General features: G+C 39.7%; 1 long non-coding RNA gene across 1 annotated transcript in view; it reads left to right on the top strand.

Moving 5' to 3' along the window:
- Positions 1 to 924: 924 nt before the first annotated feature.
- Positions 925 to 14,667, top strand: part of LOC140510828 (uncharacterized) — a 62,578-nt gene continuing 48,835 nt past the window's right edge. The window contains exon 1 of the long non-coding RNA XR_011969378.1: positions 925 to 1,218. This is a non-coding gene — a long non-coding RNA (uncharacterized lncRNA). The remainder of the gene's footprint in view (positions 1,219 to 14,667) is intronic.

Below are 14,667 nucleotides of genomic sequence, written 5' to 3'. Positions count from 1 at the left end.
TTGGTTTCTCATAAAGTTATTAGCCTCCATCTGTTCCATTCTAATTTTGAAAGAACCATTTTCTTCAGTGAGCTTTTGAACCTCCTTTTCCATTTGGCTAATTCTGCTTTTGAAAGCATTCTTCTCCTCATTGGCTTTTTGAATCTCTTGTGCCAATTGAGTTAGCCTATTTTTCAAGGTGTTATTTTCTTCAGCATTTTTTTGGGTCTCCTTTAGCAGGGTGTTTACTTGTTTTTCATGCTTTGCTTGCATGCCACTCATTTCTCTTCCCAGTTTTTCCTTCACCTCTCTAACTTGATTTTCAAAATCCTTTTTGAGCTCTTCCATGGCCTGAGACTATTGAATATTTCTTTTGGATGTTTGGGATACAGAAACCTTGACTTTTATGTCTTTCCCTGATGGTAAGCATTGTTCTTTCTCTTCTGAAAGGATGGGAGAAGATATCTTTCCACCAAGAAAGCAACCTTCTATAGTCTTCTTTTTTTCCCTTTTTTGGGCATTTTCCCAACCAGTTACTTGACTTTTGGATCCTTTTTTCAAGAGTGGGGTACACTCTGGGAATCTGTATGATCTCAGTTCCTCCAAGGTGGCACAATCAAGCGTGTACACTGGTCTGGGAGCAGTGAGAGATTTTTGTGCCCAGAAACTTAGCAGTTTCCTCTCCACAGCTACCTGGCCTCCAGTTCACCAAGCCAGCACTGGGGGCTGATTTTTAGATAACCTGCATGGGCAGGGCCGCCATTCAGTGTGAGATAAAGATCAGATCCCTCAGGGTCTCTATACAGGACTGAGGTAATAATCAGCTCCTCAGTGCTCCCAGGGGTTTTTATGATCCAACAATGGATGTGGGCTGCTGTAGGGGCTGCTGTGGGAACTGCTGCTGCCTGCCCCATGTGGCCTCTATGACCACTGCCTAAGGCTGGAGCTATGGGATGGCCCTTCTCCCTTCCTGGCCAGCTGAAAAAACCCTGTCAGTGACCTTTGGTGCCTGTGGGTTGAGGGATCTGTGAACTGCTGATGCTGTGACTGGAGATTCCACCTCTGAGGGCTGTTTGTTAGCAGTCCTTGGCATCCAAGGGTGGGCTGGGCTCCGTTCCATGTCAAGTGCAACCGACGTTTCCTGTGGGCCTTTCAGGTCAACCTGGGCTGGAAATCTCCTCCACTCTGTTGTTCTCCACTTTTACTGCTCCAAAAGTTGTTGAGAGTCCCTCTTTACAGGTATTTTATGGACTGTGTGGGGAAAGCCTGCATATGTGTGTCTTTCTGCTCCACCATCTTGATTCTGCCATGATGTCTTATTTCTAAGCATCATTTGTTTTGGTGAATGTAATGATATAAGCTTTTTAAAAAATTGTAAAAATTTATTGATTTAGTTTATTTTTCAACATTCACTTCCACAAGATTTTGTGTTCCATAGTTTCTCCCCATCTCTCCCCTCTGCCCACCCCAAGACAGTGTGCATTCTGATTACCCCCTCCCTTTGATCACACCCCTCCCTTCTCTTCTCCCTATCCTCTCTGTTTTCTTGTACGGCAAGATAGATTTCTATACCCTGTTGCCTGTATGCCTTATTTCCCAGTTGCATGTAAAAACAGTTTTTAACAATTAAATTTAAATTTGTGTCTTTTTTCTTAAGGAAGGAAATAATATCCCCTTGTAATGGATAATATATAATCTGACACCAGAATTAAATTCAGGAAGAAGTCTTCCTGACTCTAGGCCTTATGTTTTATCCATTGCACCTCCCAGGTGTCCCATTCTTTTATTACAGAAAGTCATGTGTATGTGCATACACATATATATGTAATATTCTTCTGTATACATGTAGATAAGCATGAATACTTATAAGATAATGCCTTTTAGAACACATCTAGTTTTATATATATGTATATAAATATGTATTTTAAAAATAAAGAATTTCAAGTCAAAATTATAAACAAAATGTAACGTTCTGACGTGGAAAAAAATAACTGCATATTTGTGAGTACTTTATTTTAATGTGTTGCATTGTGCCATTTTTTGCAGTTTGTGAGATTGCATTTTATGAGTATTTACTGCAATGCGAATTATGATTTTGTCATATTACTTGTGACTTTTAAAAATAAGTTCTTTCAATATTTATTTTCACATATTCTTCAAGATTACATGTTTTCTTTTTCCTGTTCCATGTTTCATTTGCTTACCAGGTAGGGTTTTTAAATTTATATTTCTTTGACTCTCAGTACAAATTCAATGTAAAGACTTTGAACTGGTCTGAGGTAATTCTCTGCCCTCTCCTTCTTTCTATTCTTTTCACCATATCTTCTCTTGTGGCTGTTAATGGGATTCTGGACAAGTAACTTAATGGTTCAGTAGTTTCTACAAACTCTTTAAGACTATAGGCTGCACAACAGGTATCTACTGGTAGAGGAATTCTTCACGGAGAATTCCCTAAACCAAAGATATTACAGTTCTAGTCCAAAAAAACACAAACAATAGTGTTTTTATTTTAACAAAATACAAGCTAAGAAAATTACACTCATTTTATGAAAGGTGCAATTTTTAAATTTTTTTAAATAAAAGTTGGAGACTGCACTTTCGTGCTGAGAATTATAGTTAACAGGAGTAGAGATGTAATAATTCTGTTGCATTTAGACATTTAGGGTTTTATATTCATTTCTGGGAAGAATATTTTTCGCAAGGACGCCTGTAAACTGGAGGACATATAGGGAAGGGTGATGAGGATGGTAAAGAGGAGTGTGCCCATGCTCTATTAGGATTGGTTGTTGCAACTGGAGATGTTTAGACTGGAGGAAACTTGGAGTTGAGGGATTGGAATGGCAATGAGACATAATAAGAACTGTCATAGAGTATTTGATGAGCTCTCTGTCACGTGGAAGAGAGATTAGACTTTCTCTGCTTGACCCTAGAGGGTAGAACTGTAAATAATGGGAACATGATACCAGAGACAAATTTAGGATTGATGTCAGGAAAAACAAAACAAGTTTCATAACAATTAGAATTATGTCGAAGTGGATGAGGCTGCTTTGGGAAATCAAAGACTTTTTTTTCAGTGGTAGCCTCTAAGGAAAGACTGGATGACCACTTGTATCAGGGAGGTTGTAAAGGTTTTCTTGTTTGTGGACATCTTGGATGAGATGTCTTCTGAGAATTCTTCCAACTCTGAAATTATGTCATTCTATTTGGCTCAAGATTTCTGATAACTTCTGCGTATATATAGACAGCAACTCCAACCACAAACTGAGACACTCAGAATATGTACAAAGTGGTTGGATATCTAAGTTCCATAGTTGGCATGTAACACAGTGCTTGGCATATAGCATACACATAATAAATATTTGTTGACTTGCCTTGGCACATCAGCCTAACCAATATAGGGAAAGACTTTGAATTTCTAACAGTTTTCTTTCTATATAATCATAAAGCTGCTTGTAGTATCAGCTACCAGAAATGGTGACATATTTCCCTAACTTTTTGGACATCAGAAGTTCATATGTTTTTAATATTTCTTCAGTTTCAAAAAAAATCCACAAACTCAAAATTCTGCCTCCAGGATCAGAATCAGAAAATCTCTGAGTTAGAAGGGACCTCAATGACCATCTGTCCAACCCATTCCAGAGAAAGAATTTCCTGTTCAATATTCTTGACCACTTGGTCATTCAGCCACTGCTTTGAGATTACGAGCAAAAAGAAGCACATTATCTCCTGAGGCATCCCATTTCACTCTGGATAGCTATATATTTTTTCTTATATTAAGCTGAACTCTACCTCCTTGAAACTTTTGCCCAAAGTCTCTCTTTCTCCCCTGGGGAGAAATAATGTAATAGAACTTGTCTAATTTCTCCTTTATATTACAGCCCATCAAACACCTACCTCTCCATATATGCCTTCCTCACCTTCCATCTTGTCTTCTCTACACTAAGTATTTTTGGCAAAATTCCATAGTATTCAGAAACCATAATGAATTTTGATACAGATGTTTTTAAATAGAAGAGGGGAAAGATGAAGCACAGACCAGACATGGATGATTGAACTCTCTTCATTAATCAGAGACCTCCATTGATCAAGATGATTGTTGACAGTTATTTGCTGAAGGTTTGCAGAGTGCAGTGAATGAATGACCTACCAAAATGTCATCTAGTGGGAAGAGGCCATTTGGTGCAGTAGACAATGAAGAGTTCACTGTATTTAGCAGGAACACACAACACTCCCAGGGCAACAGCTTTGCTTGGGTGGAAATAGGAAGTTGGCATACCAACAATGTTGACAAAGAGATAGATGCCTTGCTTCTAAATATCCCTGAACAAGCCATGAAGAACAGCATGACTTGACCCTCAGGGTGTGGTTGACTTTGATACACAGAGCAGCCAGAGTGACCTTAATTCCATACCCATCAACGAGATTTATGATCTGACTGTAAAAGGCAAGAAGCAGAAAAAATACTAAGCACTAGTAGCACCAGCAATGAAAATTCTACATAAGGGACACTAATCCAGTGGAATCTCGGTGGAGTGGGTACTTTACAAAGGGAGGGCCTGAAGTGATGGTCACCTTGCTCTAGAAATGAAAGTAAGTGAGAGGATGTATTCCTTTTTCATAAATTATGATGCTTTTCTCCACCTATTTTGATGGTGGTAGTGATTCTGAAAAACTCTTTTAATATTCTTTTGGTTGAGAGGAGAACACTCCAGTGGCCAGAACTCCCATATCCCAAACTTTATGCCATAAGCATCAGTGTAATGTCAGGGAAACTCAGACTTCTCCTGTCCTCAGCCTTGACACACACCAACTAGCTCAGTACAAGGTAAGCTGCAGCATTATACAGCTTCCAGTTGAAAGAACCAGAGGCCACAGAACACAAAGGCAGTAACCAGGACCCTAGTTCCCCAAACAAGAAACATGTGACAGATCCCCCTGTGCCCCAGAAGCAGAGATCCATTTTGAAAGCCAGGGAAAAGGCAATCACCATGCACAAGAAGCAAATTAGAAAAGCAAAGACCATAGAATCTCTCTTCGTCCCTCCTTTCTGCCTTTTCTTTCTCTTCTCTCCTTCCTTCCCTCCACCTTCTCTCTTTCCTTATTTTCCTCTTTCTCCCTCCCTTCCTCTTTCTCTTTCTCTCTTCCCTTCTCTATCTTTCTGTCTTTCCTTTTCTCTTTCCTCTCTTTCCTTCTTCCTTCTTCTCTCTGTCTCTCTCCCCTCCTCTCCTCCTGTCCCTCTGATATATACTAATTGTGTGAATCTGAGCAAGTCACCTAAACTCTCAGTGCTCTAGGCAACTCTCTAAAACTATTGCATAGAAGGTGGCAGTTTGCATTGGTAAAGGGTGTTTCCTCATCTAGAAGTTCCGTATACCATACAATCTCAGGTTCAGTCCATATTTCTTTTTTTTTTTATTTAACTTTTAACATTTATTTTCACAAAATTTTGGGTTACAAATTTTCTCCCCTTTTATCCCCTCCCCCCCCAAACCCAAACATTCTAGTTGCCCCTGTGACCAATCTGCTCTCTCCTCTATCCTCCCTCCCTGCCCTTGTCTCTATCTTCTCTTTTGTCCTGTAGGGCCAGATAGCTTTCTTAACCCCTTAACCTGTATTTCTTATTTCCCAGTGGTAATAACATTACATTTGATCCTAACACTTTGAGTTCCAACTCCTTTAGCTCCCTCCCTCTCCACCCCTTCCCCTTGGAAGACAAGCAATTCAATATAGGCCAAATCTGTGTAGTTTTGCAAATGATTTCCATACTAGTTGTGTTGTATAGGACCAACTATATTTCCCTCCATCCTATCCTGTCCCCCATTACTTCTATTCTCTTTTGATCCTTTCCCTCCCCATGAGTGTCGAACTCGGATTGCATTCTCCTCCCCATGCCCTCCCCTCCATCCTCCCCCCCACCCTGCTTGTGCCCCTGCCCCCACTCTCCTGTATTACGAGATAGGTTTTCCTATCAAAATGAGTGTGCATTTTATTCTTTCCTTTCGTGGGATGTGATGAGAGTAGACCTCATGTTTTTCTCTTGCCTCCCCTCTTTATCCCTCCACTAATAAGTCTTTTGCTTGCCTCTTTTATGAGGGATAATTTGCCCCATTCGACTTCTCCCTTTGTCCTCCCAATATTTCTCTCTCACTGCTTGATTTCATTTTTTTTTTTTAAGATATGATCCCATCCTCTTCAATTCACTCTGTGCACTCTGTCTCTATATGTGTGTGCGTGTGTGCATGTGTGTGTATGTACTCCCACCCAGTACCCAGGTACTGCAATGTTTCAAGAGTTACAAATATTGTCTTTCCATGTAGGAATGTAAACAGTTCAACTTTAGTAAGTCCCTTATGACTTCTCTTTGCTGTTCACCTTTTCATGGTTCTCTTCATTCTTGTGTTTGAAAGTCAAATTTTCTTTCCAGCTCTGGTCTTTTCATCAAGAAAATTTGAAAATCCTCTATTTCATTGAAAGACCATTTTTTCTCCTGAAGTATTATACTCAGTTTTGCTGGGTAGGTGATTCTTGGTTTTAGTCCTAGTTCCTTTGACTTCTGGAATATCCTATTCCATTCCTTTCGATCCCTTAATGTAGAGGGTGCTAGATCTTGTGTTATCCTGATTGTATTTCCACAATACTTGAATTGTTTCTTTCTAGCTGCTTGCAATATTTTCTCTTTCACCTGGGAATTCTGGAATTTGGCCACAATGTTCCTAGGAGTTTCTCTTTTTGGATCTCTTTCATGCGGTGTTCTGCGGATTCCTTGAATATTTATTTTGCCCTCTGGTTCTAGAATCTCAGGGCAGTTTTCCTTGATAATTTCATGGAAGATGATGTCTAGGCTCTTCTTTTGATCATGGTTTTCAGGTAGTCCCAGAATTTTTACATTGTCTCTCCTGATTCTATTTTCCAGGTCAGTTGTTTTTCCAGTAAGATATTTCACATTATATTCCATTTTTCGAATCTTCTCGCTCTGTTATGTGATATCTGTCTTTCTCATAAAGTCCTTAGCGTCCATCTGTACCATTCCAGTTTTGAAAGATCTATTTTCTTCAGTGAGCTTTTGAATCTCCTTTTCCATTTGGCTAATTCTGCTTTTGAAAGCATTCTTCTCCTCATTGGCCTTTTGAACCTCTTTTGCCAATTGAGTTAGGCTAGTTTTCAAGGTGTTAATTTCTTCAACATTTTTTTGGGTCTCCTTTAGCAGGGAGCTGATCTGCTTTTCATGCTTCTCTTTCATCCCTCTCATTTCTCTTCCCAGTTTTTCCTCCACCTCTTTAACTTGATTTTCAAAATTCTTTTTGAGCTCTTCCATGGCCTGAGCCAATTGGGTGGGCTGGGGCACAGAATCCTTGATTTCTGTGTCTTTGCCTGATGGTAAGCATTGTTCTTCCTCATCAGAAAGGAAGGGAGAAAGTTCTTTTCTCCGAGAAAGTACCCTTCAATAGTTTTATTTCTTTTCCCTTTTCTGGGCATTCTCCCCAGCCAGTGGCTTGACCTCTGAATATTCTCCTCACACCCACCTCACCTCCTGATCCTCCCAGCCAGTGTTTGGGGACTGAGATTCAAATGCTGCTTCCCGCCTTAGGGCTTTTGGCCGAGGCAGGGCTGCTATTCAGTGTGAGAATTAAGTTCAGATGGTCAGGTCGGGGCAGGGCCGCCTCTCAGGTACAGTTCCCTCAGGGGGTTTATGCACAGACCTTCCACAATGGATCCAGGCTCCCCCCGCTTGGGGAGCCCCTGTCTGCAGCCGCCTCTCAGCTTCTATCTCCCGGGGTGGCCCAAGCCACGGGGGCACCCCAGCCCCCCCTCGACCCGCCAAAGAGACTCTCTCACCGACACTCACCACCTGTGGGTAGGGGGGCCCGTGCTGCCGCTGGAGTTCCTGTCCCCGAAGCCTGCTCGCATCTGTACCTCTTGGAAACCCGGCCACCGCAGGTCTGGGCCGGGCTCCGCGTCTGCAGCGTGAGGGACCCTCTGCGAGAGGTTTGCAGGTCCCTCTGTGGGTGGAGGGACCTGAGTGGCCGCAGGATATCCCATCTCCGTAGCCCGCTCGGATCTTTTCCTCACGGTGTCGCGGCCGCTGCAGGGCTGCACCCAGCTCCCAGTCCCGGCGCCCAGTCCACAGCGTGAAGGACCCCCCACGAGGGGTTTGCAGGTCTCTCTAGAACAGAAATCTCCCTCGCTCCAACACTCCGTGGCCTCTGGGTGCAGAATTCACCGTGAGTTGGTCCCCTCTAGCCATTCTGTGGGTTGTGGGTTCAGAGCTATGTGTATGTGCGTCTTTCTACACCGCCATCTTGGCTCCGCCCCCCTCCATATTTCTTATTTAAATGTTAGCAATTGCTATTATAGTAGGTATAGCCATAGTCATATCATCAAATCTGATGCTTTTAGAGCAAAGGGAAAAAAAGGAACTTAGAGGGCATATAGTCTAACTTGATACCTTTCCTCCCATTTTATAGATATTTAAGGAGATGAAATGAATTCCTTAAGGCCACAGAGCTAGAATTATGGTCAATATTCTAATCTAGTTTCTTTTAATTTCATATCCAGTATTCTTTTCACCCTTACCCTCCCCTACTCAATCTAGCTAAGTCATTTATAATTTGAGAATTGGAAGGGATAATAAGTGTCATCTAATCTAATCTTGACTCGATGTAAGAATCCTTCCTACAGTATTCTTGATAGATGATCACCCACTCTATTGAACTACACTCACTATCTGCAGAGAAAGCCCATTCTATTTGTTATTAAGTTGAACCAAAATTAGTCTTCCTGTAACTTTTCCTTTTTTCTCTGTTTACTTTTTATGCCTCTTTTTAGTCTTGTGTTTGAGATCAATTTTTCTATTGATCTCCAACGTTTTCATTAGGAAGATCTGGTAATCCCTAATTTCATTGAATGTCCATCTCCTTGCCTGAAAGATTATGATTAATTTTCCTGGGTAGTTGATCCTTGGTTGTAGTCCAAGCTCTTTTGCCTTACAGAATATCATATTCCAATCCCTCTTTTCTTTTAATGCAGAAGCTGCAAGGTTCTATGTGATCTTGACTGTAATTCCTCAATATTTGAATTCTTTCTTTCCAGCTACTTGCAGTATTTTCTCCTTGACCTGATAATTCTGGAATCTGGCAGCAATATTCCTTGGCATTTTCCATTGGCGGTCTCTTTCAGGAGGTGATCAGTGTATTTTTTTGATGACTATTTTGCCCTGTGGATCTAGGACCACAGGGCAGTTTTCCTGGATGATTTCTTGGAAGATACTGTCTAGGCTCTTTTTTTTAATCATGGTTTTCCATGAGGCCAATAATTCTTAGATTTTTATCTTCTGGATCTATTTTCCAGGTCAGAATATTTTACATTTTTTTCTATTTTTTTCATTTCTTTAGATTTTATTTGACTGATTTTTGAGTCAGTTTCTACATGGCCAATTCTAATTTTTAACAAATTGTTTTCTTCAGTTAGCTTTTGTACCTCCTTTTTTAAAGAGATATTTTCTCCAGTTAGGTTTTGTATCTCCTTGTCCATTTGGCCAATTTTACTTTTTAAGGAGCTGATTGTATTTTTAAAATCATTGGTCAATTTTCCTTCTACCTCTTTAATTTGGCTTTTAAAATCCTTCTCGGGCTCTTCCAAGAATGCTCTTTGGATTTAAGACCAGTTCATATTCTTTTTTGAGGTTTCAGATGTTGGTACAGTGTCAGTGCTGTCTTCTTCTAAATTCATGTTTTGTTCTTTCCTGTTCCATAATAAGATTCTATGGTCTTTGCTTTTCTAATTTGCTTCTTGTGCATGGTGATTGCCTTTTCCCTGGCTTTCAAAGTGGATCTCTGCTTCTGGGGCACAGGGGGATCTGTCACATGTTTCTTGTTTGGGGAACTAGGGTCCTGGTTACTGCCTTTGTGTTCTGTGGCCTCTGGTTCTTTCAACTGGAAGCTGTATAATGCTGCAGCTTACCTCGTACTGAGCTAGTTGGTGTGTGTCAAGGCTGAGGACAGGAGAAGTCTGAGTTTCCCTGACATTACACTGATTCTCATGGCATGAAGTTTGGGATATGGGAGTTCTGGCCACTGGAGTGTTCTCCTCTCCTAAGGCTGCATTAACCCCATCTGTGCTGGTATCTGCCCAATTCCCCCTGGCTGTGCTAAGGTTTGCCTAGGGTCCTGGTGTTGGTACTTACCAGTTCCTCATCCCACTGTCTCAGGATCTCCTGCTGGTACGCTCCGGTGGGGTTTGCTGGAACACTTCTGGTTCTGCACTGGTCCCCTTCAGCCACAGCAAGAGGGACCCTTCTCTGTGGTCTCCCTAGGCTCCCAAGTTAAAAGATCATTTACCCCTTCTGCTGGCTCCACTACTCCAGGATTTTTTATGGGGCAAAATATTCTCTTAGTTTTTCAAGGTTAACAAGGGAGAGTGAGAGCACTTACAGTTTACTCCACCTTCTTTGATCCCAGGAGTTCAAGTAGGTGACTTTCAAACATTTAGTTGGTGGTCTTAGGAGTAGCTGATGGGCCCTGTGCTTCTTGCTCACCCAGTTATGTTGGACTCCTATCCTATGCTGAACAGTTTGGAAATGCAAACTTCCACTGGTGATTCAGTCCAGTCCACCCAAGGCTGTTCCCACTCCACTGTGGCCACGTCTGTGCTGGTACCTCTTGCACACTCTGCACTTCCCCAAACCAGTGTAACAGATCCTTCCCATTGATTTTTGGACTGCCCTGGGCTGGAAATCTGCCACACTCTGTCTCCCAGTAGATTCTACCACTCTAAAATTCATTCAGATTCCCTTCTTAGAGATATGTGAAGGAATTTGTGGATGAGCACAGGTGAGTCCCTGTTTTCACTCTGCCATCTTTACTCTGTCTCTTTTTCTACTTTTTAAGGCATTTTTCTTTTGGTGAAATGTTGTGCCTCTTTTTCCATTTAGCCAATTTTGCTTTTTAAGGAGTTCTCTTTAATGAATTTTTATTCCCCTAGTTTTTCATGTTGTTATTTTCTTTAAAATTTTTGTGCTTCTTTTACCAAGCTGTTGACTCTCTTTTCATACTTTTCTTGCTTCCTTTCTCATTTATTTTCTCAATTTTCATTCTACTTCTTTTACTTGATTTTCAAAGTTTATTTTTTTGAGCTCTTTAAGGAATTCTTTTGGGCTTGTGCCCAGTTCACATTTTCCTGTGAGGTTTTGCATGTAGCTTTGATTTTATTATCTTCTTCTGGGTTTGTGTCTTAATCTTCGCTCTCTCCAAAGTAACTATCTATCATCAGGTATTGTTGTTTGCTCATTTTTCTAACCCATTTATTCACTTTTATCTTGATGTTAAAGTTAAGTTCTGCTCCTGGGACTGAGGGGGCATTACTATAAGATTCAGGCAGTTTGTTATGCTGTTTTTAGAGCTAATTCTTGGTGCCTAAAAGTTTTTATTTCTTGAAAATAGTGTGATCTAAAGAGAAGTGTGGTCACTGTCCTCGTGGTATGTTTTCTGGTCCCCAAACCTGCACCAGCACTGCTCTACACAGCTGAACCTTGAACAGGGCCCTCTTATTCTGTGGCTGGGAGTGTTTTCACTCTTTCAGGCCCTGAAAATGAAACTTGGCCCTTTTCATACTGTGTTTGCAAGTGATAGTGTTCCTCTCTCCACCCTAGATTTGAGACAAGGGCCCCTGTTCTCTCCTGAGTGACCACAAACACTTCTTTCTGCCCTGGTGCTGAGGCCATGGATCCTGGTCCCCGGGGCTGCAAGTACCAGTGGTCTAGTGTTCCTGGGACTGTGATCTAGAACTGTGTACGATCAGTGCCCCTATAATCTTTTTCTGACCAGTTGTCTGACTCTTCTACAGTCTATGTGCTGAGAGTTCCTGAAACTGTGACTCCTCTGATGCAGCAACCACCAAGGCATGGCCTGAGATGCCTGTGTTGCTGTCTTATGGCTTATTACCATCCCAATGAGACAGACATTTCCTGCCAACTTCCTCAATTATTTTGAATTGGAAAAACTTTTTTGTTGGTTTTGTTATTGATATGGTCAATTATACTCAATTTTTGTTTGTTTTGTCACTCTGGAATTCAATTGGAGGTGCTATTTTAAAGTTGTTTGGATGGGAATTTGGGAGAGTTCAAGTTAGTTCTTGTTACTCTGCCATCTTGGTTCCTGAATAATATTTTAGTATAAAGATATTGAAAATGCTATATGTAATACTTTGCTGAGATGAAGATACAATTTGATATTCCTTAATCTTGTTAAGAAATGGTTGCTGATTGATTGATCAGCTGCACACTATGTACTAGGAACTGTGCAAATTCATAAGGATATAAAGAAAAAGTAAAAACTACCCCTATCTTCTAGAAGCTTACATTCTAGTGGGTGAGACAACATGTACCTAAATTTATATATGTGTGTGTGTATGTGTATGTCTGTGTGTGTATGTATATATGTATATATAAATAGATATGAGAAGATCATAGCTAATCTTTTTAGAAAGTAAATGGAGTTAGACTGGCATGATTTGTTCTTAGTGAAACCATGTTAGAAGCTAGCAATTTAATCTTTTCTCTTAGTTCAGGAGCAGTGAGTTTGATATTCTGTTCTAGAATTTTGTTAAAGAATAATGTCAAATCCTGTAGTTTCCAGAAGTCAACAAATATGTCACAGTAACAAACATCTGACTTTTTATAAGAATTTTTACAAAGTCCAGAAAATATATCTGATGCTTGGGCCCTTGGTAGTTTACAATTTCAGAAAGAAATTGTATCTTCAAGGGATTCCAGGACTGAATTGCAACCCCATCTTTATTAAATGTGGTGTCTAACAAACCTCTTTATTTATATGGGATCACTCTGACATGAAGAGCAGTATTAACCTATCTCAGAATGATGGGAAATAAAAGTTCTATTTTTAAAAAAATTAACTCAAATGAGAAGTTTTTATTTGCCCAAATTTTAACCATAGAAGACTATGATTCATGTTTATGTAGATAATATACATATTATACACATACAAACACATATATATGCATATATGTGTATATATGCATGTGTGTGTATATATGTGTGTGTGTATATATATATATATATATATGTATGTTGGATTGTATTAGTGCATGCATTGTGATTGAATGCAGTTGCCACTTTGAGAGCAAGACAGGTACCATATATGCAGAAAAAAAAGATAAAAATTCTCTACCTTATTTGTTAAACATTCATTAATGCTTTTAGCGTTGCATCACTAGCAGGATGTTGGAGAGCATCTTATCCCATATGTATCCATGTATCTCTTCTATAGCATCTCCAAAGTGCACTGTTCCAGTTAGCTTTTTGCCTCTTGTGGCAGCCCAGTCCAGTGTTAAGCAATTCTCAGTGTTAAGAAGGTTTTTTTTTTTTTTTTTCTGGTGTACTGAGCTATTCTAAACTTCTCTATTCTTTGCTCTGTGTTATGCTTCCTTGGGGCTAGGAATAATAAATCTAATACTCTTTTTTTCATACTATACTTGGAGATGGCTATCTCAACTTCTTTTACAGTACCTACATCTAATCCTTGCTTGACATTGTCCTGGCCATCTTTCTCTGTATGTGCTGTATCAGCGTCCTCCTTGAAATATGGCACCAAGAACTGAATATAGTATTCAAAAAGTGATATGAGCAGGGCAGAGAACAGTGGTACTAACTCTTTCTTTGGACACTTGGTGCTTCTTTTAATGCAGTCTAGGATCACATCAGGTTTTTTGGTTGTCATGCAAGCCTATAGACTCATAATGAGTTTTCAATCCATTGAAACCCACCATGTCATTTTCCACATGAACAACGTATCTCAAATCATCTATTTGTATAGCTGATTTTTAAAATCCAATTTTAAGGCTTCACATTTACTTCTATTAAATTTCATTCTGTCAGATTTGCCTATTGTCCTAGCCTGACAAGGCCTGTCTGTATTTCAATTCTTGTATTGAATTTGCTGTGTTTTTTGTCATTTTAAAATTTGATAAGTATGGCATTAATGCCTCCATCCTTAGTGGCATGCTTATTAAATTTATTCTTCCTCTAAATCCTATTTATCTGGCATCTTATGCATTTTATAAAGGAGAGCTAGGATGGTATTGTGTCTGCCTCAGTTCTAATTACTTATTTTAAATGTTTAGATATGTCTTGTCTCAGAGTGAATGGTTAAGCATGACTCAACAATAAATCATGTTACTAATAAGAAAGTTATGTTAAGTGGTAGATAATAGTAAGACTATTTTCAAATGTGACCTACATAAACTAAATATGCTTAAGCATAGGTATATAGCTTCAGAATGATCATTTATTAAGTCCTTACTCTGTGCCTAGTATTATCTGAATGACACAATTCTTGCTTCTGGGCTATTACATTCTAAAACATAAAAGACAAAACTCTTCCCCAGTAAGTAAATATATTGAGCAAACAGGCTTCAAAAATGTCTTTTGTATTAACCATTTTTCTTTTTTTTTAATTATTGATTTTTTTCAATTTTCTACAATCACTTTCATAAGCCTTAGATTTTTCTCCCTCTTCCTCTCCCCTCCCTCCCTGAGATGGCATGCAATCTTATATAGGTTCTACAATACATTCTTATTAAACACATTTTCACAGTAGTCATGATTAATCATTTTTCTTCATTGAAAAAGAAGAATGCAAGAAATGAGACACAAAACTGAAGTAAAGAAAGGAA

The sequence above is a fragment of the Notamacropus eugenii genome, chromosome 6, assembly GCF_028372415.1.
Source record: "Notamacropus eugenii isolate mMacEug1 chromosome 6, mMacEug1.pri_v2, whole genome shotgun sequence".
NCBI classification, from domain to species: Eukaryota; Metazoa; Chordata; class Mammalia; order Diprotodontia; family Macropodidae; genus Notamacropus; species Notamacropus eugenii.
Note: the sequence above shows the minus strand (reverse complement) of the source record. Positions and strands in the feature narration are given on the sequence as shown.